The 25,617-nt window shown below is 47.2% G+C and overlaps 1 protein-coding gene across 1 annotated transcript in view; it reads left to right on the top strand.

The window, feature by feature from the left end:
- Nucleotides 1–25,617, top strand: part of PSMD1 (proteasome 26S subunit, non-ATPase 1) — a 211,607-nt gene that overhangs the window by 34,525 nt on the left and 151,465 nt on the right. The gene's annotated exons all lie outside the window — the stretch shown is intronic.

Raw genomic sequence — 25,617 nt, 5'->3', positions numbered from 1 at the left:
CCGCGGTTAATCCACCATGGGCAGATCAACTGTCCAATCAGTTAAAGCAATTGAATCAATCACTGACTACTCAAAAGTCTAACCCTTGCCCGTCTAAGACCAAGGGGTCCTCTAAGCGGGCAATTTCTTCCTCACATTCCACCCACATCCCAGATACTTCGTCTGACGAGGCTGGCGCTTATACTGAGCCCACAGATTCTGATCCTAATGCTTCTGATGGGGAAGTTGTTTTGCTGACTTGTTAGAGGCTATCGGGCTCATTCTTCAGGTTGATGATGAACAGGAGCCTGACACTGCCCCTAAGAAACCCGAGAGGTTTAAACGTCAGAAGGTGGTTAAACAAGTTTTACCTCCCTCTGACCATTTAGTTGACATACGTCAGGAGTCCTGGGAAAATCCAGGAAAGAAGTTCACGCCTCACAAGAAGATGCTGGCTCGCTACCCCCTCGCTGCGGAGCTTAGTAAAAATTGGGAAACACCCCTGCCAGTGGATTCGCAAGTGACACGGCTGGTAGTATCCTCTGCCTGTAACTACTGTCACGTCCTTGAGAGAGCTGATGGTCAAGTGTGTGGAGGGTTGTTTGAAGGCAATCTACACCCAAAACGGTGCGGTGCAAAGGCCCACCATTGCAGCAACATGGGCTGCGGAAGCTGTGGAAGCGTGGGCTCAGGCGCTAGAGGCGGAGTTGCCTTCCAATGCTTCTGATCATGCTAGACAATGCCTGTCGTATATTGTTACGGCGTCTCATTACATTAAAGAGGCGGCTACTGATGCCGATATTCTGGCGGCCAAGGCTTCTACTACGTCCATTTTGGTTCGCCAAATTCTCTGGTTACGGTTAACCTGGGGACATGGACTCTAAGAAAACCCTGGAGGTACTCCCCTTCAAAGGAGACATTTCTTTTCTGAGAAAACCTTGACAAAATAGTGGCTGACTTAGCGTCTGCTAAAAAAGTATGTCTTCCTAGTACTGCTCCTTCGGTGCTGAAGGCTAAGAGTACTTCCTTTCGTCCTTCAGGGAGAGCAAAAGGTCAGGCGTACCCAAAACAGGTTCATACTTCTAAACCCAATAAGCCCAAACCCAAACGGGCCTGGGCTGCCAGTCAGCCTGCTTCCAAGACTGACAAGCCCTGCTGCATGACGGGGCGGACCTCCCTCTGGGGGAATGGTTGAAGACCACTTCCGATGCCTGGGTACGGGAAGTCGTCACTCGAGGTTACGCCGTATCCGTCCGGAATCGTCCCCCTCATCGATTTTGCCTGACAGATGTCCCTTCGGATCAGGTGAAGCCAAAGACTCTTCATTCGGTGGTACAGCCCCTCCTGGACACTGGAGTGGTAGTACAGGTGCCTCTGGCTCAGAGAGGCAATGGGCTCTATTCACCGCTGTTCCTAGTACCGAAACCAAATGGGTCTTCCCGGCCCATTCTCAATCTCAAGTCCTTGAACAAGTTTGTGAAGGTCTCCAAGTTTCGTATGGAAACTCTTTGCTCTATTGTTCTCGCCTTGGAGCCTGGGGACTATATGGTCTCACTGAACATACAGGATGCTTACCTGCATATTCCCATTGCAGTGTCGCATCAGCAGTACCCGGAGGTTTGTGGTTGCAACCTCCATTACCAGTTTCGGGCATTACCTTTTGGTTTGACCACGGCTCCGCGAGTCTTCATCAAGGTTATGGCGGTAATGACGGCTGTACTCCGCCGTCAAGGGGTCAGGATCTTACCGTACTTGGACGACTTGTTGATCCTGGCAAATTCCCCAGAGATTCTCCTACGTCATCTAGATTCGACTATCTGGTTCCTGCAAGCCCACGGGTGGCTCATCAACTGGAAGAAATCCTCCCTGGTCCCTGCTCAGAGCATGGCACACCTGGGAGCGTTGTTGGACACTCACAACCAACGGTTGTTCTTGTCTCAGGAGAAAGTCCTGAAGCTTCAGGACAGGATTCGATGCTTCCTATCTCGTCCGCAAGTGTCGATACATTCGGCAATGCAAGTGCTAGGTCTCATGGTGTCGGCTTTCGAGATGGAGTTACGCTCAATTCCATTCCCACCCTCTCCAGAGGCTGATTATTGCCAAGTGGGACGTCCTGCCTCACCGGATCAGGTCTCATATGATCTCATTATCTCCGGAGGTCCATCTGTCACTAAGCTGGTGGCTTCAGGACCAACGATTGAGCAGGGGTAGTCCCTTCTGGATCTCCAACTGGGTCCTTCTGACGACGGATGCCAGTCTTGAGGGGTTGGGGCGCGGTGTTGGAGCAACACTCCCTTCATGGTGGACCAAGGAGGAGTCTCTCCTCCCGATAAACATTCTGGAATTGTGTTCAACTCATTGAACTTTGCCCAGTGTTTGATACAGAACAGACCTGTTCAAGTTCAGTCAGACAACGCCACCACAGTGGCGTACATAAATCATCAAGGCGGCACTCGAAGCCGCATGACAATGAGGGAAGTATCACGGATTCTTTAGTGGGCAGAACGCCATCTGCCAGCCATATCGGCAGTGTTCATTCCGGGGGTCCTAAACTGGGAAGCCGACTTTCTCAGTCGTCATGACGTACACGCCGGAGAGTGGAGCCTCCATCCAGAAGTGTTTCAACTCCTCGTGGACAAGTGGGGTCTTCCAGATGTGGACCTGATGGCATCTCGACACAATCACAAGGTTCCGGTGTTTGGAGCAAGGACAAGGGATCCTCAAGCAGCGTTCGTGGACGCACTGGCAATTCCATGGAACTTTCGGCTGCCATACGTGTTCCCTCCGGTGTCACTCCTGCCCAGAGTTATAAGGAAGTTCAAGCAAGAAGGAGGAATCTTACTTCTGGTCGCTCCAGCGTGGCCCAGACGGCATTGGTTCTCAGACCTTCAGGGTCTCTCGATAGAGCATCCCCTTCTACTTCCTTAGCGCCCAGATCTCCTGGTTCAGGGCCCCTGTGTATATCAGGATTTAGCCTGATTGGCTTTGACGGCGTGGCTCTTGTCTTAAGGGCCAAAGGATTTTCTGAGGCGGTCATTCAAACCATGTGGAAGGCCCGGACACCGGCTTCTGCTCGGATTTACCATAGGGTCTGGGATTCTTACTTTGCTTGGTGCGCATCTAACAATCATGATGCTTACAATTTTAGTACGGCCAAACTTTTGGCCTTTCTACAACAAGGCCTGGACTTGGGCCTTCGTCTGGCCTCCATCAAGTTTCATACTTCTGCCTTGTCGGTTTGGTTTTAGAGAAAAATTGCAACCTCCTTATGTCCCACCGGTGTCTCCTTGGGACTTGTCGGTGGTTTTGGAGGCGTTGCAAGGGTCTCCATTCGAGCATCTTGAATCTGCAGACCTTAAGTGGCTTTCTGCTGTCTATTGCCTCTCCTAGACGGGTTTTGGATTTGGGTGCCTTGTCTTGTAGGTCACCATATCTGATTTTTCACCGTGATCAGGCGGTTCTTAGAACACGCCCTGGATATTTACCAAAAGTGATGTCTTCTTTCCACCTTAATCAGGAGATCGTGGTTCCGGCCTTTGCCTCTCCTGATTTTGTCTGCCAAAGAACGGTCTTTGGATGGTGGTACAGGCTCTCCGTATCTACGTGAAGAGAACTGCCTCCATCAAGAAGTCGGATTCTCTGTTTGTTCTGTTTGGTTTTCACTAACGTTGCTGGCCTGCTCACAAGCAGACCCTGACCAGATGGATTAGAATGGTGATTACACATGCTTATGTACAGGCTGGCCTTCCAGCTCCTGCTACCATAAAGGCCCATTCTACTCGGTCGGTTGGACCTTTTTGGGCGGCCTGCCGTGGTGCGACTCTTGAACAATTGTGCAAGACGGCTACGTGGTCCTCAGTGAACACGTTCATAAGGTTCTATGCCTTTGAAACTTCCGCCTCCCAGGATGCTTCCTTTGGACGCCGGGTTCTTGTTCCCGGCCCAGTGCGTCCCCTCCCATAAGGAACTGCTTTAGGACATCTCCAATGTCATTCCCTGTGGAGCCCAGTGTACCCCGCAGCAGAAAACTAGATTTATAGTAAGAACTTACCATTTTTAAATATTTCTGCAAGGTACACTGGGCTCCACAGGGCTCCCACCCTGACGCACGTAGCTTCTTTGGGTTGGTATGGCATTAGCCGCTGACACCCTCTCCTGTCGTGAGTGTGTGGTGTTTGTGGCTACTAACAGTTGTAGTCTCTTTTACCTGCTACTGCATTGGACTGGTTAACAAAAACTGAGCTTCTGTGCACGGAGGCGGGGTTATAGAGTAGGAGGCGCTAGGCATTCTGGGAAGAGTCAAAGCTTTGAGCTTGTTGGTGCCTCTGATCAAGATCCTACTCTACACCCCAATTTAATTCCCTGTGGAACCCAGTGTACCTCACAGAAAGATTTAACAGTAAGTTCTTACCATAAATCTCGTTTTATAGCCTTATTCTTTTGAGCGATCTTGCTAAAAAGCGTCATATACGCACCTTAGAGTTGCTCCAACATCTCTCCGCCGGGTTGGGACAACGCTTACCCACATGTACAGTGCTGTTTCGGCGGGTGTCTGTGTGGATGTACTAGCAAGTCCAGCTGACGTTACCAGACTGTGGCCGAAGCACGGGGTGAAGGTAAGGCATCGGTTCCGCTTAGCGGGGAAGACGCAAGACACAGCCGCACTGTTTTCAGGTGCACCAGCACTAGGCCTCAGGGATCATAGGCTCCAGGAGTTAGTGTGAGGCCGCGATCCCTTATCGTCCCTCCCCCCGGTTTGTGACCAGTTTCCTCCGAGTTACCCGCCATGAACCGATTTCCCGCTTCCGTCTGAGATGCTAGATATCTAACTGACCCAGTCGCAGCATAGGCGGCTGTGTCACTGGTGCATCTGTGTTCACTTGGACATCTGTGTTCACTGATACCGTGTTCTCTTGTGCGTCGGTGTTCACTATTTGCATCTGGATCCACTCCATAATGTACTAATTGATCCTGGAAGCGGGATTAAGTCTCCCTGTATCCCGCTCTCCTGAGGCAGGTGATACAGCATTAAGTCTCTACCTACCATTGGGGTACGAGTAGCTGGATAATTGCCTGATGCATAGGAGTCTGATAAACTGTTACTGCTGTTTCTTTCGCTGTGCGACTGAATACGTTTAAAAGTCCTATATAAGGTAATGCAGTAACTTTGTTTTTCCTACATACCTGAAATGTATCTGTAGTTGAATATATGCTCATATTGCTTATTATACTAATGTATAACTTGAGACTGATTGCTAGCGCGGCTGCTGACTTTTTCTATACTATACTTTTATTTCCGTCACTTCTGCTGTCTTTGTATATACCGATCCTCAATGCTGGTGCAAGGCAGGGAGAGATTGTATTGTTTATCACTTTAGCAAGCTTAAAGTGAATATGGTCACAAATTGTGTAGTTAACACCATACAGGTGTGTGATTTACCATGTCTGAGAGGCAAGAGTGAGGAGGATACACTCTCCACAGCAGCATCAACCTTGATATCCTGTTTGTCATGCAAAGCAGGGTTGACCTATCAAGATCTGGTATAAAATGGATTATGTGCAAACTGTTATAGCTTTCTTCAAAGCCTCCTTAATAATCCAAGGAGGCACGGGTTCAATCAGAACCCTCATGGGCTTTATTTGCACAAACATTATCCAGTAAAGCTGAGCGGATAATGCCAGCTCCCATACCAGGGATAGGTTACCCAGTTAACCCTTACATCCAACATTCCCCCTGGGTCTGATCACATCCAGTCCAGGAATCTGCAGTCTTTCAACAAAAAAAGGCTGAAAGACCTGTGCAAAGTAAATCACACAGACATGAAAGAACATCTTCACAGTCTACACATGTTTCAGAAGGGGACACTTCAGAGGGTGAGGGCAGTTACTTACATTCTGAGTCTGCATACAGAGACGAGTATGAAGGTCCCAGTTTAGTAGATGTACCTGAGCTAATTAATGCTATGAAAGCCATTCTATCCTTAGAGGAGGAAGCAGATACTGTGTTAAAATCCAAGGCACTTGTGTTTAAGTGTCTCAAAACAGTCAGAACTGAATTTACAGAGTCAGAACAGCTGACGGAAATCATGCAAGAGGCCTGGGTTACACACAGTAAAAAGTACAGATTTCTGAAAAAATGGAATTCTCATTATCCTCTTCCGGCTGGGGATTGTTTGAAAAGGGAGGTTGCGCCTAAGGAGCATGTCATTCGATTGGTTCGTAAATCTACATTACCTCTGCCTTCAACATCATTAAATGATGTAACGGATAGAAAGAGAGATGGTTTTCTAAAAACTGTTTTTTCCTCGTCAGGAGCAGTTGTTAGGCCGGTAATGGCTTCAGCTTAGATAGCAAAAGCAGTGGCGGTCTGGGCTGATGCATTGGAAGACGACCTTTCATTGGCGTCTAGAGAACAAAAGTCCCATATTGCACATATTAAACAAGCAGCTGTCTCTATGGAAGAAGCAGTATATGGGTATAGTAGCTTCTCCGGCATCAGCCTCAGCAGTAGCAGCACGCAGAGCTGTCTGGCTATGTACATGGAAGGCTGACTCAGTCTACAAAGGTATTAGAGTCTTTGCCTTTTGCTGGTGATATTCTTTTTGGTAAAGAATTAAACAATATTCTGGAGTCAGAAGCAGACTAAGAAAGTGAAGTTTCCTTTTACTTACAAGTCTAAACCTAATTTTCTAGCTTTTCTAACACAAGGGAAAGCAAAAGGAAAGGTTTACGGCAAACAGTCCCAATCGGATAAGTCTGGAAAGACTAAAAAGCATTGGGATACCAGAAGGCCTGCTTCCAAACCAGAAGATAAGCCATCAGCCTAATGGCACGGGCCTTCACCTGGGGGACCTCGGGGTGGGGGGCCGACTTCTACTAATTGCACAGATCTGGCAGCAGTCCACCACAGATGCCTGGGTGCAAGAAGCGGTATCTCACAGTTATGCGTTTGCCTTCAAGAAACACCCTCTGCATAGATTTATTTTATTTCTCTATCGTCCTAGTGGATGCTGGGGTTCCTGAAAGGACCATGGGGAATAGCGGCTCCGCAGGAGACAGGGCACAAAAAGTAAAGCTTTCCGATCAGGTGGTGTGCACTGGCTCCTCCCCCTATGACCCTCCTCCAAGCCTCAGTTAGATTTTTGTGCCCGGCCGAGAAGGGTGCAATCTAGGTGGCTCTCCTAAAGAGCTGCTTAGAAAAGTTTAGCTTAGGTTTTTTATTTTACAGTGAGTCCTGCTGGCAACAGGATCACTGCAACGAGGGACTTAGGGGAGAAGAAGTGAACTCACCTGCGTGCAGGATGGATTGGCTTCTTGGCTACTGGACATCAGCTCCAGAGGGACGATCACAGGTACAGCCTGGATGGTCACCGGAGCCTCGCCGCCGGCCCCCTTGCAGATGCTGAAACAAGAAGAGGTCCAGAATCGGCGGCAGAAGACTCCTCAGTCTTCTAAAGGTAGCGCACAGCACTGCAGCTGTGCGCCATTTTCCTCTCAGCACACTTCACACGGCAGTCACTGAGGGTGCAGGGCGCTGGGAGGGGAGCGCCCTGGGAGGCAAATGAAAACCTATTTGGCTAAAAAATACCTCACATATAGCCTCCGGGGGCTATATGGAGATATTTAACCCCTGCCAGAATCCACTAAAGAGCGGGAGACGAGCCAGCCGAAAAAGGGGCGGGGCCTATCTCCTCAGCACACAGCGCCATTTTCCTTACACAGCTCCGCTGGTCAGGACGGCTCCCAGGTCTCTCCCCTGCACTGCACTACAGAAACAGGGTAAAACAAGAGAGGGGGGGCAAAATAGTGGCAAAAATTATATTATAAAAGCAGCTATACAGGGAGCACTTATTATAAGGCTATCCCTGTCATATATAGCGCTTTGGTGTGTGCTGGCAAACTCTCCCTCTGTCTCCCCAAAGGGCTAGTGGGGTCCTGTCTTCGTTAAGAGCATTCCCTGTGTGTCTGCTGTGTCGGTACGTGTGTGTCGACATGTATGAGGACGATATTGGTGTGGAGGCGGAGCAATTGCCAAATATGGGGATGTCACCTCCTAGGGGGTCGACACCAGAATGGATGCCTTTATTTTTGGAATTACGGGATAGTGTCAACACGCTAAAGCAGTCGTTTGACGACATGAGACGGCCGGACAATCAATTAGTGCCTGTCCAGGCGCCTCAAACACCGTCAGGGGCTGTAAAACGCCCTTTGCCTCAGTCGGTCGACACAGACCCAGACACAGGCACTGATTCCAGTGGCGACGGTGACGAATCAGCCGTATTTTCCAGTAGGGCCACACGTTATATGATTTTGGCAATGAAGGAGGCGTTACATTTAGCTGATACTACAGGTACCACTAAACAGGGTATTATGTGGGGTGTGAAAAAACTACCTATAGTTTTTCCTGAATCAGAAGAACTAAATGAGGTGTGTGATGAAGCGTGGGTTGCCCCCGATAAAAATATGCTAATTTCAAAGAAGTTATTGGCTTTATACCCTTTCCCGCCAGAGGTTAGGGCGCGCTGGGAAACACCTCCTAGGGTGGACAAGGCGCTCACACGCTTATCTAAACAAGTGGCGTTACCCTCTCCTGAGACGGCCGCACTTAAAGATCCAGCAGATAGGAGGATGGAAAATATCCAAAAAGTATATACACACATACAGGTGTTATACTACGACCAGCTATAGCGACAGCCTGGATGTGCAGTGCTGGAGTAGCTTGGTCAGAGTCCCTGATTGAAAATATTGATACCCTGGATAGGGACAATGTTTTACTGTCTTTAGAGCAAATAAAGGATGCATTTCTTTATATGCGTGATGCACAGAGGGATATCTGCACACTCGCATCACGGGTAAGTGCTATGTCCATTTCGGCCAGAAGAAGTTTATGGACGCGACAGTGGTCAGGCGATGCGGACTCAAAACGGCATATGGAAGTTTTGCCGTATAAAGGGGAGGAGTTATTTGGAGTCGGTCTATCAGATTTGGTGGCCACGGCTACAGCCGGGAAATCCACCTTTTTACCTCAAGTTACTCCCCAACAGAAAAAGACACCGACTTTTCAACCGCAGCCCTTTCGTTCCTTTAAAAACAAGAGAGCAAAGGGATATTCATATCTGCCACGAGGCAGAGGAAGGGGGAAGAGACCGCAACAGGCAGCTCCTTCCCAGGAACAGAAGCCCTCCCCCGCTTCTACAAAAGCCTCAGCATGACGCTGGGGCTTCTCAAGCGGACTCGGGGGCGGTGGGCGGTCGTCTCAAGAATTTCAGCGCGCAGTGGGCTCACTCGCAGGTAGATCCCTGGATCCTGCAGATAATATCTCAGGGATACAGGTTGGAACTAGAGACAGATCCACCTCGCCGTTTCCTAAAGTCTGCTTTACCAACGTCCCCCTCCGAAATGGAGACGGTCTTGGAAGCCATTCACAAGCTGTACTCTCAGCAGGTGATAGTCAAGGTACCTCTTCTACAACAAGGAAAGGGGTATTATTCCACTCTATTTGTGGTACCGAAGCCGGATGGCTCGGTAAGACCTATTCTAAATCTGAAGTCCTTGAACCTGTACATAAAGAAGTTCAAGTTCAAGATGGAGTCACTCAGAGCAGTAATAGCGAACCTGGAAGAAGGGGACTTTATGGTATCCTTGGACATCAAGGATGCGTACCTCCACGTTCCAATTTACCCCTCACACCAGGGGTACCTCAGGTTCGTCGTACAAAACTGTCACTATCAGTTTCAGACGCTGCCGTTCGGATTGTCCACGGCACCTCGGGTCTTTACAAAGGTAATGGCCGAGATGATGATTCTTCTTCGAAGAAAAGGCGTATTAATTATCCCATACTTGGACGATCTCCTGATAAGGGCAAGGTCCAGAGAACAGCTAGAGATGGGATTAGCACTGTCTCAAGAAGTGCTAAAACAGCACGGGTGGATTCTGAATATTCCAAAATCCCAGTTAATGCCAACAACTCGTCTGCTGTTCCTAGGGATGATTCTGGACACGGTTCAGAAAAAGGTTTTTCTCCCGGAGGAAAAAGCCAAGGAGTTATCCGAGCTTGTCAGGAACCTCCTAAAACCAGGAAAGGTGTCTGTACATCAATGCACAAGAGTCCTGGGAAAAATGGTGGCTTCTTACGAAGCAATTCCATTCGGCAGATTCCACGCAAGAATTTTCCAGAGGGATCTGTTGGACAAATGGTCAGGGTCGCATCTTCAGATGCACCAGCGGATAACCCTGTCTCCAAGGACAAGGGTATCTCTTCTGTGGTGGTTGCAGAGTGCTCATCTATTGGAGGGCCGCAGATTCGGCATACAGGATTGGATCCTGGTGACCACGGACGCCAGCCTGAGAGGCTGGGGAGCAGTCACACAAGGAAGAAACTTCCAGGGAGTGTGGACGAGCCTGGAAACGTCTCTTCACATAAACATTCTGGAACTAAGAGCAATCTACAATGCTCTAAGCCAGGCAGAACCTCTGCTTCAGGGAAAACCGGTGTTGATCCAGTCGGACAACATCACGGCAGTCGCCCATGTGAACAGACAGGGCGGCACAAGAAGCAGGAGTGCAATGGCAGAAGCTGCAAGGATTCTTCGCTGGGCAGAGAATCATGTGATAGCACTGTCAGCAGTGTTCATCCCGGGAGTGGACAACTGGGAAGCAGACTTCCTCAGCAGACACGACCTTCACCCGGGAGAGTGGGGACTTCATCCAGAAGTCTTCCACATGCTGGTAACCCGTTGGGAAAGACCAATGGTGGACATGATGGCGTCTCGCCTCAACAAAAAACTGGACAGGTATTGCGCCAGGTCAAGAGATCCGCAGGCAATAGCTGTGGACGCGCTGGTAACGCCTTGGGTGTACCAGTCGGTATATGTGTTTCCTCCTCTGCCTCTCATACCAAAAGTATTGAGAATTATACGGCAAAGAGGCGTAAGAACGATACTAGTGGTTCCGGATTGGCCAAGAAGGACTTGGTACCCGGAACTTCAAGAGATGATCACGGACGATCCGTGGCCTCTACCTCTAAGGAGGGACTTGCTTCAGCAGGGTCCCTGTCTGTTTCAAGACTTACCGCGGCTGCGTTTGACGGCATGGCGGTTGAACGCCGGATCCTAAAGGAAAAAGGCATGCCGGAAGAAGTCATTCCTACTTTGATTAAAGCAAGGAAGGAAGTAACCGTGCAACATTATCACCGCATTTGGCGAAAATATGTTGCGTGGTGCGAGGATCGGAGTGCTCCGACGGAGGAATTTCAACTGGGTCGATTCCTACATTTCCTGCAATCAGGATTGTCTATGGGTCTCAAATTGGGATCTATTAAGGTTCAAATTTCGGCCCTGTCGATATTCTTCCAGAAAGAATTGGCTTCAGTCCCTGAAGTCCAGACTTTTGTTAAGGGAGTGCTGCATATACAGCCTCCTGTGGTGCCTCCAGTGGCACCGTGGGATCTCAATGTGGTTTTGGACTTTCTAAAATCTCATTGGTTTGAAACACTAAAAAATGTGGATTTGAAATATCTCACATGGAAAGTGACCATGCTACTAGCCCTGGCTTCGGCCAGGAGAGTGTCAGAACTGGCAGCTTTATCTTACAAAAGCCCATATCTGATTTTCCATTCGGACAGGGCGGAACTGCGGACTCGTCCGCATTTTCTCCCTAAGGTGGTGTCAGCATTTCATCTGAACCAGCCTATTGTAGTGCCTGCGGCTACAAGTGACTTGGAGGACTCCAAGTTACTGGACGTTGTCAGAGCATTGAAAATATATATTGCAAGGACAGCTGGAGTCAGAAAATCTGACTCGTTGTTTATATTGTATGCACCCAACAAGATGGGTGCTCCTGCGTCTAAGCAGACGATTGCTCGTTGGATCTGTAGCACAATCCAACTTGCACATTCTGTGGCAGGCCTGCCACAGCCTAAATCTGTAAAGGCCCACTCCACAAGGAAGGTGGGCTCATCTTGGGCGGCTGCCCGAGGGGTCTCGGCATTACAACTTTGCCGAGCAGCTACGTGGTCAGTGGAGAACACGTTTGTAAAATTTTACAAATTTGATACTCTGGCTAAGGAGGACCTGGAGTTCTCTCATTCGGTGCTGCAGAGTCATCCGCACTCTCCCGCCCGTTTGGGAGCTTTGGTATAATCCCCATGGTCCTTTCAGGAACCCCAGCATCCACTAGGACGATAGAGAAAATAAGAATTTACTTACCGATAATTCTATTTCTCGGAGTCCGTAGTGGATGCTGGGCGCCCATCCCAAGTGCGGATTATCTGCAATAATTGTACATAGTTATTGTTAACTAATTCGGGTTATTGTTGTAGGGAGCCATCTTTCAGAGGCTCCTCTGTTATCATACTGTTAACTGGGTTTAGATCACAAGTTGTACGGTGTGATTGGTGTGGCTGGTATGAGTCTTACCCGGGATTCAAAATTCCTCCCTTATTGTGTACGCTCGTCCGGGCACAGTACCTAACTGAGGCTTGGAGGAGGGTCATAGGGGGAGGAGCCAGTGCACACCACCTGATCGGAAAGCTTTACTTTTGGTGCCCTGTCTCCTGCGGAGCCGCTATTCCCCATGGTCCTTTCAGGAACCCCAGCATCCACTACGGACTCCGAGAAATAGAATTATCGGTAAGTAAATTCTTATTTTTTTTTGTACCAGTCCGTCTTCTGTGGAAACAAAGGTCAGGGATTTACAGGAGGCAGTTCAGAAGTTGCTACAATCAGGAGTGGTGGTACCGGTCCCTCCTGCTCAGCAGGGACACGGTTACTATTCCAACCTGTTTCTAGTACAGAAACCGAACGGGTCATACTGGCCCATTCTCAATTCGACATGGTGGAATAGTGTTCACTTTAGGATTTTTTTAGGGCAGGGTGCTGAGCATTGAAAAGGACACATTTTTATTTTGAAGGGCACATTTTTGATGTGACGCATATGCATAGCGCATGTTTATAGTTCTTGTATATACATTTTGCCGTTAGTAAATCATATACCCATACATACATACATATGAGACACCTAACATCTGTACTGAGAAACATACTGTATATGTCCAGTCTTCTTGAAAGATCGGCTGTAGCATATACATAAGTAGATAATTATAAATGTCTTTTCCAGTGCTGAAGTAGTTATAATACGTATGTGTTATAAAACAGAAAAGTTAAACAATGGGTTCAAATATATAGGAAAAAAATAAGTCTGTTCTACTAGGAAAATACTGTAAGCATTACATGCTCCCTGCTTACCCTGTTCTTTCCCTCTTTATAGGAGTGCTGTGTTATTTACAGTGCCTCCTCTGCCATCCAGTTGGCTAAGGATAGAAATTGTGTTCCAATTTCGGAGGTGGACAAGGAGTAGACGACAACATTGTAACATGCACTCTGACTGTTGCATTCTGTATACAAGGGGGCGATTTATGGTCCTGCAGGGTGCACTGAAAAAGGGAAGGGTGCTTTTTCACATTTTAAAAATGGGCAGGGTGCAGCACCCTGCTGAAACAGCCTAGAACAGGGCTGGCCAAACCAGTCCTCGAGATCTACCAACAGTACACATTTTCCAGACCACCTAGATGGTGCACAGGTGTAGTCATTACTAATTAAGATGTGCTGTGTTCATTCCTAACTGACAATTCTACAGATCTCCAGGAGGCCTGGAAAACATGAACTGTTGGTAGATCTCGAGGACCGGTTTGGCCAGCCCTGGCCTAGAAGGAACACTAGTGGAAAATGCTTAATTCCATTCGAGGCCCCTTTAACGTCTGATAATTTCCAGATGGAATGGACTACATCGGACAATAAAAAAATCAGACTGTGGTCCTTCCTCCGGAAGTACGGAAGTCGTTAGCCTGGTGGCTACAGACATCCCATCTGGACAAAGGGAGACCCTTTTGGATCTCAGAGTGGGAGATTCTGACAACGGACGCCAGTCTCCAGGGCTGGGGAGCAGTGTCAGAAAAGTGTTGCTTCCAGGGGCAATGGAAGAAAGTTGCCTGTCGATTTAAATATATTGGAACTTCGGCCCATATATATGGCACTCACTCAGGCAAAGGACATACTTCAAGGAAAACCGGTTCAGATTCGCTTGGACAATGCAATGGCAGTAGCGTACTTATCATAAGGGAAAAACTCTCAGCTAAAAGTCAATGAAGGAGGTAAGCTGCACGTTGAGGTGGGCAGAACTTTATCATCCGGCGTTGTCCGCAGTGTTTGCTCCGGGAGTCCTAAATTGGGAAGCGGATTTTCTCAGTTGACACACTATTCATGCAAACGAATGGGCTTCATATCCAGAGGTCTTCCAGATTCTGGTAAACAAGTGGGGGCTGCAGGAGATAAACCTCATGGCTTCTTGTCAGAGCAACAAAGTCCTCGCATACGGATCAAGGACAAAAGATCCCAAAGCGACCTTTGTTTATGCTCTGCAAGTGAGATGGGACTTTCATCTGGCCTATGTGTTTCCACCAATCGCCCTGTTGCCCAAGGTGATTCGGAAAGTCAAACAAAGAAAGGACGCCGTGATAGTAATAGCTCTGGCATGGCCCTGAAGGGGTGTAGTATGGTATGCCGGCGGCCGGGCTCCCGGCGACCAGCATACCGGCGCCGGGAGCCCGACCGCCGGCATACCGACAGTGTGACGAGCGCAAAGGAGCCCCTTGCGGGCTCGCTGTGCTCGCCACGCTGCGGGCACGGTAGCGCGCTACGCACGCCACGCTATTTATTCTCCCTCCAGGGGGGTCGTGGACCCCCACAAGGGAGAATAGCTGTCGGTATGCCGGGTGTCAGGATCCCGACGCCGGTATACTGTGAGCCGGGATCCCGGCATACTGAAGACCACCCCCCTGAAGACATTGGTACACAGATCTACAAAGGCTGTCTGTGGAGACTCTGTTTCTACTGCCTCAACGTCCAGATCTACTGTCTCAGAGTCCTTGTTATTACAAGCACCTGGATCGGCTGTTTTTAACGGCGTGGCTCTTGAGACATCCATTCTGAAAGCAAAAGGGTTTTCACAACAGGTAATTCAAACAATGCTTCCAGCAAGGAAACCATCCTCTGCTCGAATTTCTTTCCGGATATGGCATGCTTATATTCAATGGTGCAGTGCCAGGAAGCTTGACTGTAGGTTTTTCAGAGTTTCCAGAGTCCTAGGATTCCTTCAGGCAGGAGTGGACAAAGGTCTACGGGTGGCTTCCTTGACAGTTTAGGTGTCAGCATTGACTGTATGGTTTCAAAAGAAAATTGCTAACCTATAGGATGTTCGTACTTTTTTTCCAAGGAATGCTTCACATCCAGCCTCCTTTTGTTCCTCCTACAGCTCCTTGGGATCTAAGTTTAGTCCTAAAGGCGCTTCAGGTCGCCCCATTTGAACCACTGAAGTTAGTGGATATTAAATGGTTGACCGCTAAAGTTTTTTTTCTACTGACTTTTGCCTCAGCTAGAAGAGTTGTGGACTTAGGGGAATTGTTATGTCACCCTCCTTTTTCTGATCCCCCCCCCCCCCCCCCCCATCCAGATAGAGCAGTTCTTTGAACCAAATCTAGATATCTTCCTAAGGTGGTCTCCAAGTTCCACTTTAACAAAGAAATTGTAGTCCCGGCTTTCCAAGGGCTGGACCTTTCTGCGGGAGATGCATCATTGGACGTAGTCCATGCTTTAAGGATCTGCGTGGATCGTACTAGTGCCATCAGAAAGACAGACACTCTCTTTGTGCTCTACGGATTTCACAAGAGGATGGCCTGCTGACGAGCAGACACGTGCGAGGTGGCTTCTGATGACTATTTCAGAAGCATATTCTCAAGTTGATCTCCCTATTCTGGCTAATGTCTCTGCTCACTCTATTCTTAAGGTAGGTCAATCATGGGCAGCACAGTGTGGTGATTCACCTAAACCTATATGTAAGGCAGCCGCGTGGTCTAACATTAACACATTCATTAGACATTATGCCTTTGATAACTTTGCCTCTCAGGACGCTGCATTTGGGCGAAGGATTCTCCTGCCCAGTCAGTAGCGTCCCCTCCACTAAATTTGCTTTGGGACATCCCAATGTTATCCTGTGGATAATCTGTGGACCCTGCAGGAGAAATAAGTAGTTATGGTAGACTTCACCAGCTTATAACTCTTTTTTTTTTTTTTTTTCTTCTAAGTCCACAGTATCCACAGGAATCCCACCCTGGCGCACCTGATTTGAGGATACTTATACTTACTAACCTCTTTCCTCTTGTGTGGAAGTGTGTGTATGTGGTGTTCTCGCCTGATTAGGGCTCTCTATGATGCTCCAGCCTTGAGCTTTGTAAAATAACTGAATTGTCTGAGCCAGGAGGCGGGGATATAGGAGACTGGCCCACTGCATTCTGGGAGACCGAAAGCTTTTGATCAATTAGTGCCTATCTGCTGATGCTACCTCATATCCCAATGTTATCCTGTGGATACTGTGGACTTAGGAGAAAAAGTTATCAACGTTAGGTCTACCATAACTACTTATTTCTCCTAATGTCCTAGGGGATACTGAGATGGATTAGTACCATGGGGGTATAGATCGGGTCCATTGGAGGCTAGCACTTTAAGAAAAGTTCAGTGTTTGCTGGCTCCTCCCCTCTATTCTCCTCCACCAGGCTCAGTTTAGAAAAATGTGCCTGAGGAGCCGGGTGCTTTCTCTGGAGCTCCAGAGGATTTTCTTCAGAATTTTTATTTTATTATTTTCAGGCAACACTGGCTGGCACCAGTCTGCCTGCGTCGTGGGACTTAGGTGGTTTGTATCCCTGCTGACACGGACATTAGCTCCTGAGGCGCGGTTTCACATGCCCCCAGGGTGTGCGCAGCATACCGCCACCCCTAACAGATGCTGAAGACGCGGTGCGGTGAGTACAGACAGCGGGGTTTCCGGTGACAATGGCGGTATAAGGGCAAGGCAGGCACCTGTCTGCGGGCTGCGGTGCCTGCTGAGTCACTGGCGCTGAGGTAAAAGGGGTCTTAACCGCATTTAACAATGAAAAATCATATATGAAGCCAGCATAATCTTCTGAGGGACTGCATGCCATTGTGGGGGTGGGGCTTCCCAGAGAGCGGGACCAGCTGCTCAAAGGCGCTATTTCCTGCTGCTGCTGACCTCCACAGACCCTGCTAAATCACCATTTGTACTGGTACCAGGGGGGTTTATAGAAAGGGGGGAGCTTACTGTATAACCGCAATCTGCCTTACAAAGGCTTTGATTTATACACAGCGGAGCACTGCTTTGACTGACTGTGGTATTATGTGCTGGTCTCATTGTGTCACTCCTTCCAAACTATCTGGGATTTTCTGTGTGATTTCACTGAACTGTGTTTTTCATCAATTCTGTGTGTATTTCTGCTGAATTAGAATGTCTGGCAAAAAGGTTGTGTGTCCCTCATGCAAGTTTTCCCCTTCACCGGGGGGATCTTTCCTGTGTACTCAGTGTTCTCTACCATCTCAGGGTAGTAGTGTTCAGGAGCCAGAGTGGTTAGAATCATTCTAAGGAATGATTACTAATATTAATACAGAATTGGCTACTGCCAGACAAGAAAGGCAGACCCTTAAGAAATCCGTGGACTATTTTTTAGTCGGGGCTGCTGACCACTGTTCTGGTATGAATGGGGTAGACCATGTTAAGGTCGACCACTATTGGTCGACATGGACTACTAGTCGACACATGAAAATGGCCGACACGTGTCACGTCGACACATGAAAAGGTTGACATGGATTTTTAAACTGTTTTTGGTGTCATTTTTTTCTGTAACATAACCAGGAACCCCAATTGGTGTACCGCGTCCCCTTGCGGGCAAGTTGCCTCGCTCCGCTACCGCTGCGCTCCGCACAGGTTACCATTCCCACTCGTAGTCCACGTGGATGGTAAAGTATGAAAAAGTTAAATACATTTTTTTTTTCAAAAAAACCATGTCTACCATTTTCATATGTAGACCATATGTCCATGTCGCCCATGTCAATGTCGACCAATAGTGGGCTACCTAATGACTGTCGACCTTAACATGGTCGACCATCCAAACGGATACCGCTGACCACAGGCAGGCTCCTCAGTACCCCCTGCTGGTCTCTCATAAACGCACACTCCCAGATGTACTCCAATCTGACTGATAATGACATGCCAGATCTGGATGAAGGTGAGGTGGTCATGGAGGGGGACAATACTCTGTCTCAGGGTGTGCAAGCCCTAATTTATTCTTTTTTTTTTTTTTTTAAACCATTTCTTTATTGAGTCATCATAAGTAAACAAATAATTGATCTAGTATAAATGCCAAATGTCCTGAACAGATTTTAAGTCGTACAGCAGAACATATGTTAACAGAAATAAAACAGTGACAATGAATAATTATGTCTTGTTAGCGATGTCCATTCATTTCACCGATAATTACTTTATACCGACAGAAGCAAGAAATTAGTTCCAAGGGGGAGTTACCGACGTACCTCCAGCATCAGCATAGGGAAATAGGCCGATCTTGTGCTGCCAATCTCGTTAAATACCATGTGGTGTTTTTTAAGCTATGATGTATTTGTTGCCGTGTGGTAAGTGGGAGAGTAGATATATAGGATTCCCATAATGTAAAGAAACGATCCACCTGCTTACCCCTGTCCACTATTGCCTCCACCCAATCCATTCTGAACAGATGATATATTTTAGACAAAAATAATGGTATCTGCGGAGGTGTAGTGTCTATCCATCCCTGGAGAATTGTCGTCTTCCCCGCTGCGCTAAGAGCTATAAGTAGTTTTTTACATTCCATTGGCATCCTAAGATTTGGATCAATAATGCCTAGAATTGCCCATTCTGGTGTAAAGGGGACATAGGTGATTAATTTGGCTTCAGCATAACGCCTAACGAGATGCCAAAAATATTGTATGATTGGGCAAGCCCATAAACAGTGGTAAGTATCAGCTTCAGATTGCTGGCATTTCGGGCAAGAATGGGAATCCGAGGTTCCCATATGGAAACGTCGCAGGGGGGATAAATACGTATTGTGATATATATTTAAAAATAACTCTGTATACATGCTAGCGGGAAGAACTTTGCTGGAGAACAGTAGGGCCCTCTCTATTAAAGGTATAGTCAACCCAGGGAAATGGTTCAACCACTTAGACATTCCTCCCGTAATAGTCGCATGGTCTAAAATTTTTCTCAGGAAGGTATAGTGGGAGGAAATAGCTTTACGTTGTGGGACTGGGTAGGACAAAAGACTGTCTAGAGAGTTATTCCAATCCGCAGTTGTAAAGTGCCTGAGAACACAATTTATGTAAAATCGCAAGTGTACAAATGCCAAGGGATGTGGGCTAACCATCGCAAACGTTGAGGATACCTCAGAAAAGGTCAAAGTCCTCCGACCCTCCGTGGAGACCAAGGATCGAATTGAGTGCAACCCAGCTGACCCCCATACAGTAAAGGGGTGAGCAGCCATGCCGTCCAGAAATTCAGGGTTTTGGAGTAGGGGCAGATGTAGGGAGTGATAATGATTCAAATTGGCATGATGGCGCAGTGTGCGCCATAGTTTTCTGGTGGTCCACAGGAGTGGATTAGATTTAACAGAATCTGGAACCTCCTGGTCATGCTGATGGAGAAAACATGTCGGGTCAATGCCCTGTAGGAAATTCTGTTCCATTGATGTGTTTGTGTAGACTGAACTTTTTTGTATCCAATCCCTCAAGTGACGTAGGAGAGCAGCGTGATTGCACACCTCAATATCGGGGAAATTGATCCCTCCATTAGATTTGGGTTGTGCCAACTTCCGCATCGCTATTCTAGCTCTGCCACCCCTCCAAACAAATCCCCTGATAAGCTTGTTGATGGACTGAATATCTGATTTTGTAAGCAGAACCGGAAGGGTTTGCAGTGGATAAAGTAGAAGGGGAATGGCTACCATTTTAAGTAAGTTGGCCCTTCCCAAATAGGATAAGGGGAGACGATCCCACCCCTTTATGTCAGAAGATAGGGTAGAAATAGCTTTACTAACATTTAGTCTGTATAAAGCATCTGTGTTTTTTGGTATCAATATTCCCAGATATGGAATGTACGCATCGGCCCAATGTAAAGGATATTGAGTAGTCCACCTAGTGCCAGTGGTAGAACTGCATAGTAATAATGCCCTAGATTTGTCAACATTTATGCTAAACCCCGAAATAGAGCCGAACATTTGTATTTTTTCGAGTATTTGGTGAAGGACCCGTTCTGGATTATTGATATAAAGGAGTATATCATCGGCAAAAGCAGATAATTTAATTTCCTTTGCACCAATTCTGATTCCCTGAAACGCTGTCCAATCTTGGAGTGTACGCAATAAAGGATCAAGTGCCAGATTAAACAAAAGAGGGGATAAGGGACAGCCCTGACGAGGGCCCCTTTCCAGAAAAAAGCGCGGTCCTCTTAATTCCATTTATAAGGAAAGAGGCAGAGGGTTTGTTGTGTGTGTGTGTATATATACCGGATATAGTCAATAAAAGTCGTATCAAAACCCCTGTTTTCCAAAACTGTATATAAATGTGGCCATAACATCATGTCAAATGCTTTGTTAGCATCAACACTTAAAAGCATTTTCGAATCAGCATGGGAATGATGGGATGATACTACCGCTGCTATTGCCGTGCGGATAGCCTTGACTACATGTCGGCCCTGTACAAACCCCATTTGAGTATCAGCGAGAATGTCTGGTAGAATCACTTGGTGCCTTGTCGCCATAATCTTTGCTAAGATCTTATAGTCGACGTTGAGGAGACTAATAGGCCTATACGAAGAGAGTAACGTCGTGTCCCTGTCTGGCTTCGGTAGAAGGGTTATATATGCTTCATTAAAAAAAGGGATAGGGGCAGTGTCTTTCATGTATGGCTTGGAATAGTTCCAATAATGAAGGGGCAATATGAGGTTGCAGTATGCGATAATAATCGCCCGAAAAACCATCTGGGCCTGGGGATTTGCCATGAGGTAAATGTGAGAAAGTGTGATTGACTTCCTCCATCGTAATTTTGCCCGCCAAGGCTTCCCGCTGGTCGGGAGTCAGTGGTGGCAACACGGAGTTTGTAAGCAAGTGATTCTGAACATCCTCATCTACTGGGGAGGACTTGAATAAAGTCGTAAAGTAGTCTTGAAATTGAGATACAATTTCCTGGGATTTGGTTATGATGGTGCCATTCACAGGGTGTTTCAATGCGGTTATTGTATGCCGTTTCCTAGGGGGTCGGGACATGACAGCAAGCAATCTACCCGCCTTGTTCCCCCACCTGTAGAATTTATTTTTAGTGTAATCTAGGGAATGTTTCGCCTGCATTACTAGATAAGTTTCCAGTAGTTGTCGCGCTTGTCTATATGTGGTCAGTGTGTTTTCCGATGGAGCCGAAACATAAGCCTGAAATGCGTCTGACATTACTGTTTTAAGTGCAATATATTCTGCCTTAGACTCCTTTTTCTTTTTAGCCACATAGCTTAGGATATGTCCCCTCATCACCGCCTTAGAGGCATTCCAAAAGATTTCAGGCGTATTCCAATAATCTAGGTTCTCATCAACAAAATTCGTCCAGTGGTAAGTGAGATAAGATTTAAAGTCTTCTGAGTTAGCTAGATAATGTGGAAAGCGCCATATACGATCTGATGGATGCATGGAGGAGTGGGTAAGAGCCAAGGAAACAGGGGCATGGTCTGATATTAGAATATCATGTATGTCCACATGGCAGACATGAGACACCAATTCATCAGTTATAAAAATGTTATCTATGCGAGATAATGAATTATGGGCCATTGACAAATGAGTGTGCGTTTTATCCCCGGGATTGAGCAATCTCCACGGATCCGAAAGGTCCAGGGAGTGTCTAAAAAAGGTCAAAAACCTGCTATGAAAGTCGGTATTTCTGGGCATGGCTGGCGATCTGTCAATCGTAGGATCTTCTACCATATTAAAATCGCCCCCTACTATTAGAGGGTAGTTTGTTCTACCCTGCAGAGTATGCCCAAAATCCTGAATGAATAAATGTGTGTTAACGTTGGGGGCATAAATGTTAACCAATGTGTACCTGGTGTGGAAGATTTCAACGTCGAGAATTATAAACCTTCCGTTAGGGTCGATAATTTCATCCATGATAGTAAATGGAAGATCTCTACGGAATAAAATGGCGGCTACTCTATTTTTCCTATGGAAAGGAGCGGATAGGCAGGAGCCAATCCAGGCAGCCTTCAATGTGTTGTTCTCACCGGTCATCCAGTTAGTCTCCTGTAAGAACACTACATCTGGTTTAAGGTGTGTGGCGACACGCCGTCTCTTTATAGGCGCGTTCAAACCACCAACGTTCCAGGAGACTATCCGGAGGGGCTTCGGAGGGAGGGTATCAGAGGGGTTATTCACAGAAGACGGCATGGCCACTCACCCCCCACGGATAAATGTAATGCATGAAAATCGACCATATTACTTGATTTAGATCGGTAGCTCCCCCCCAGCACCAAGGCAGTACGCTAAAACAGAATGTACATGTTAACAGAAGAATGAACAAGACACATGGCAATTTCAAATATCCACAATGACTCACAACTCCTTTTTCAAATATTTTCCAACCAACATCAACTATGGTGGGCACCATCTAGGCCTAGTGGTGCGCACACAGAACACTACTAAATATATTAATAAAATCCTATCATGTAGGGATGCCTCCCCAAAAAGGAACAAAAGGAACAGAGAGAAAAAGAAAAAAAAAAGAACAAATACAATCAGTACCACCCGAGACGTGAGAATCTCGGTGAGTCAGCGGTTGGAAGACGTTGAAACAACATTTTATCTACGTGATGATCGCTGCAGTAGCCTATCTGTCAGAAAATGTGATTTTGCCACCTCCGGGTCATTGAAGAAGGTGTGGCCGCCATTTTCCTGCACACGCAGTTTCGCAGGATACAGCAAGGCAAATCTAATATTTTTGTTGTGTAAAAAAGTGCAAACCTCAGAGAATTCTTTCCTCTTTTGAGCAACTGCGGTGGAAAAATCCTGAAATATTAAAATCTTATGTCCCCCGACTACCAGGCCCCCAGCTTTACGATATGCGAGCAAGATTTGTTCCTTAGCTCGATAATCGAGATAGCGGGCAATAACTGGGCATGACCGCTGTGATGCCCCCTCCCTCAAGGCCCCTAATCTGTGAGCTCTCTCAATATGGGGTATTTCGATATTAGCTATGATCCCCAATGATGTGGGCAGATCCGTATCTAGAAAGGATGTAAGGGTCGATCCCGTAATAGATTCAGGTACGTCCACAAACCGGAGGTTGTTTCTGCGGGATCTATTTTCTAGATCCTCCAGTTTGTCCTGTAACTGTTGTGTAAGCTGGTGGAGAGTAGATACCTCATCGTGACCAGAATGAACATTATCCTCCACATACTTTAGATTCCAGGGCCGTGATGTGGGTCGCGTGCGAATCGATACGCGCTAACCCCGCATCCAAGCGAGCTTGGAGGTCATTGAATCTTTTGTCCATTAGGGGCGTCATAAAATCGGCAATGTCTTTAGCCGTCAAAGGGGAAAGCCTATCTCCATGCGTCTCTAAAGTGTCAATCTCCGGGCTACCAGGAGAGGAGGGACCTGATTTTTGGGACACTTCCTTCCCAGCCCTGCCAGCGAGGTTAGATTGTTTTGGAGGCATATTTCTGTCGAGGTATTTATCCATACCCCAGGGGAATAAAAAATAAAAAAAAGGTCACAATGGTAGAAGTATGATCGGCGATAATCACCGAGGATATTGTAGTTAGGAATAAAATGTCTCGGGTGGTAGAATACTGTTACGCTATTATACTAAAAACATGACTCGCAAGGGGGCATCCCAGCAAAAAGAACATAGCATTTTGCAATCACATAGTCAAGGTATATAACATACACACACTGTAGAATCACATAGTTAAAACGTTAGGCTGAACGTGTGAATAATAACAGGCGAGCCACAAAAAAAAAAAAAAATTTGTATGAATGAATATTGACCTGTAAAATATGTGAACCTTCAAAAATATGGGTGCAGCCCTGCATCACAATTATTAGCACCAGAATATGCCCACCGAATTACAGAAACAGAATTATTTTGAAAGCTATGGAATGGAAGAATTGCATAGAAATAATAAAAAAAATAAACGGTACATATGAACAGCAAACAGTATGTCTAAGGGTTCAGACTGCAGACTGTGGGAGGTGGAACATTAACCAAGAGTTTAGGGCCACTGGGTGGCAGTATTGCCTTAGTTAAGGAGAGACTGAAACATAATTATGCAGACCACAGCAGCAGAAAATAATACAGTGAACATAAACCAGGCAGACGAACATGAAAATAGTCAGAGATACCTGACCCTGTTTAGCAGACCTTAGCTAGCACAAAGACACTGCAAGCTATGTGTAAGAAAATAGTGTTGCTGTGTCACTAATTGAGGTGTGGGCAAGACACAGGTATTCCAGCCGGGCAATGTTCAGCAGTGGGTTCACTTCAGTCAGCTGTAAAGGTGGATGGGGAAATCGGCGACGACTCAAATTCGAGGCAAAAGCAGTCACTGCCGGCATGCAAGGGAGTAGGGAGGGGTGGATAAAAAGAGAAGGGGGGGAAGTGGTGGTCCAAGGGGGGTAGGAGAACACACTAGGTGGGAAGGGAAAGGTTGTTAATTGGGAAGAGACAAATACCGGGTACTACCAGTGTTCGGACACTGGTAATTAGTAACAACCTGCAATTGTGTGTTAGATATATGGGTATATATAGAAACACGTGCTATAGAATAAACTGAGGTGTCAAGCAATACGGAATAGAGGTGCTTGGTGAAAACAAAAAAAACAAAAAATCACACATAATCCTTAAATGATTTCAGCAGAATGCAAGGCACATTTAAAGATTTCAGACTATTTTCCTAGTGTCCCTCCAATAACATCCAGGGAGTTTACAGAAAAAACACACATCCAGAAAGGACCACACTGTTTGTAGTAAGTGCAGCCAGGGCAGTCCAGATAGCAGGAGAAGAAATAAGGCACAGGAAAATATAGCCTAGTTACTGCAGTGTCACAAAGTACATACAGTGCAGGCAAACAGGCTGTCAGGCAGAGTTATATGTTCCTGGGGTTAACTGCAAAAAAGGGGTAGTAAAGCGTATGTCTGCAGTCACAAAACTGCCAATTAAATGGTAATAGAAAGTAGCAGGGCAGAAAGAGAGGGAAAAAAAAACCCACCACTCAGGTCTCCTGGTAACTCACTCCGCAGTCAGATAACAGCTGCTGCAGGCAGCACAGAGAAAGCTTAGTCCGCCTTCAGCAGATCGTTCAGGTCAGGCACCTCGGTGGGGTATGGGCTGTCAACATACAAGCTGGGAGGTTGCACCGGGTGAGCTGTATCTCACACCTCCGTCCAGGGCCGCCTCCAGAGCCACTGCAGTGTTAGACCGCGTCTCCCCCTCTCCCCGCACGGCGCCTCAGGTTGGTGTTCCTCAGGTCCCTGCGTACCGCGTCCACCCCGCTGTACCAGGCTGCATCGTCCTACCAGGGTCCGTGAGATGTCAGGGCTCCACGTCCGCCGCGGCAGTCTCCAGCTTCACCGCACTGCAAGATAGCGATGGGGAGCGCGGTGTCACCGGATGCAGGTCGGGCCTCTCCACGGACTCCGCTTCTTCCGTCCCGCGAGCCCTCTT

Source organism: Pseudophryne corroboree, chromosome 4 (genome assembly GCF_028390025.1).
Source record: "Pseudophryne corroboree isolate aPseCor3 chromosome 4, aPseCor3.hap2, whole genome shotgun sequence".
Classification (NCBI taxonomy): domain Eukaryota; kingdom Metazoa; phylum Chordata; class Amphibia; order Anura; family Myobatrachidae; genus Pseudophryne; species Pseudophryne corroboree.
Note: the sequence above shows the minus strand (reverse complement) of the source record. Positions and strands in the feature narration are given on the sequence as shown.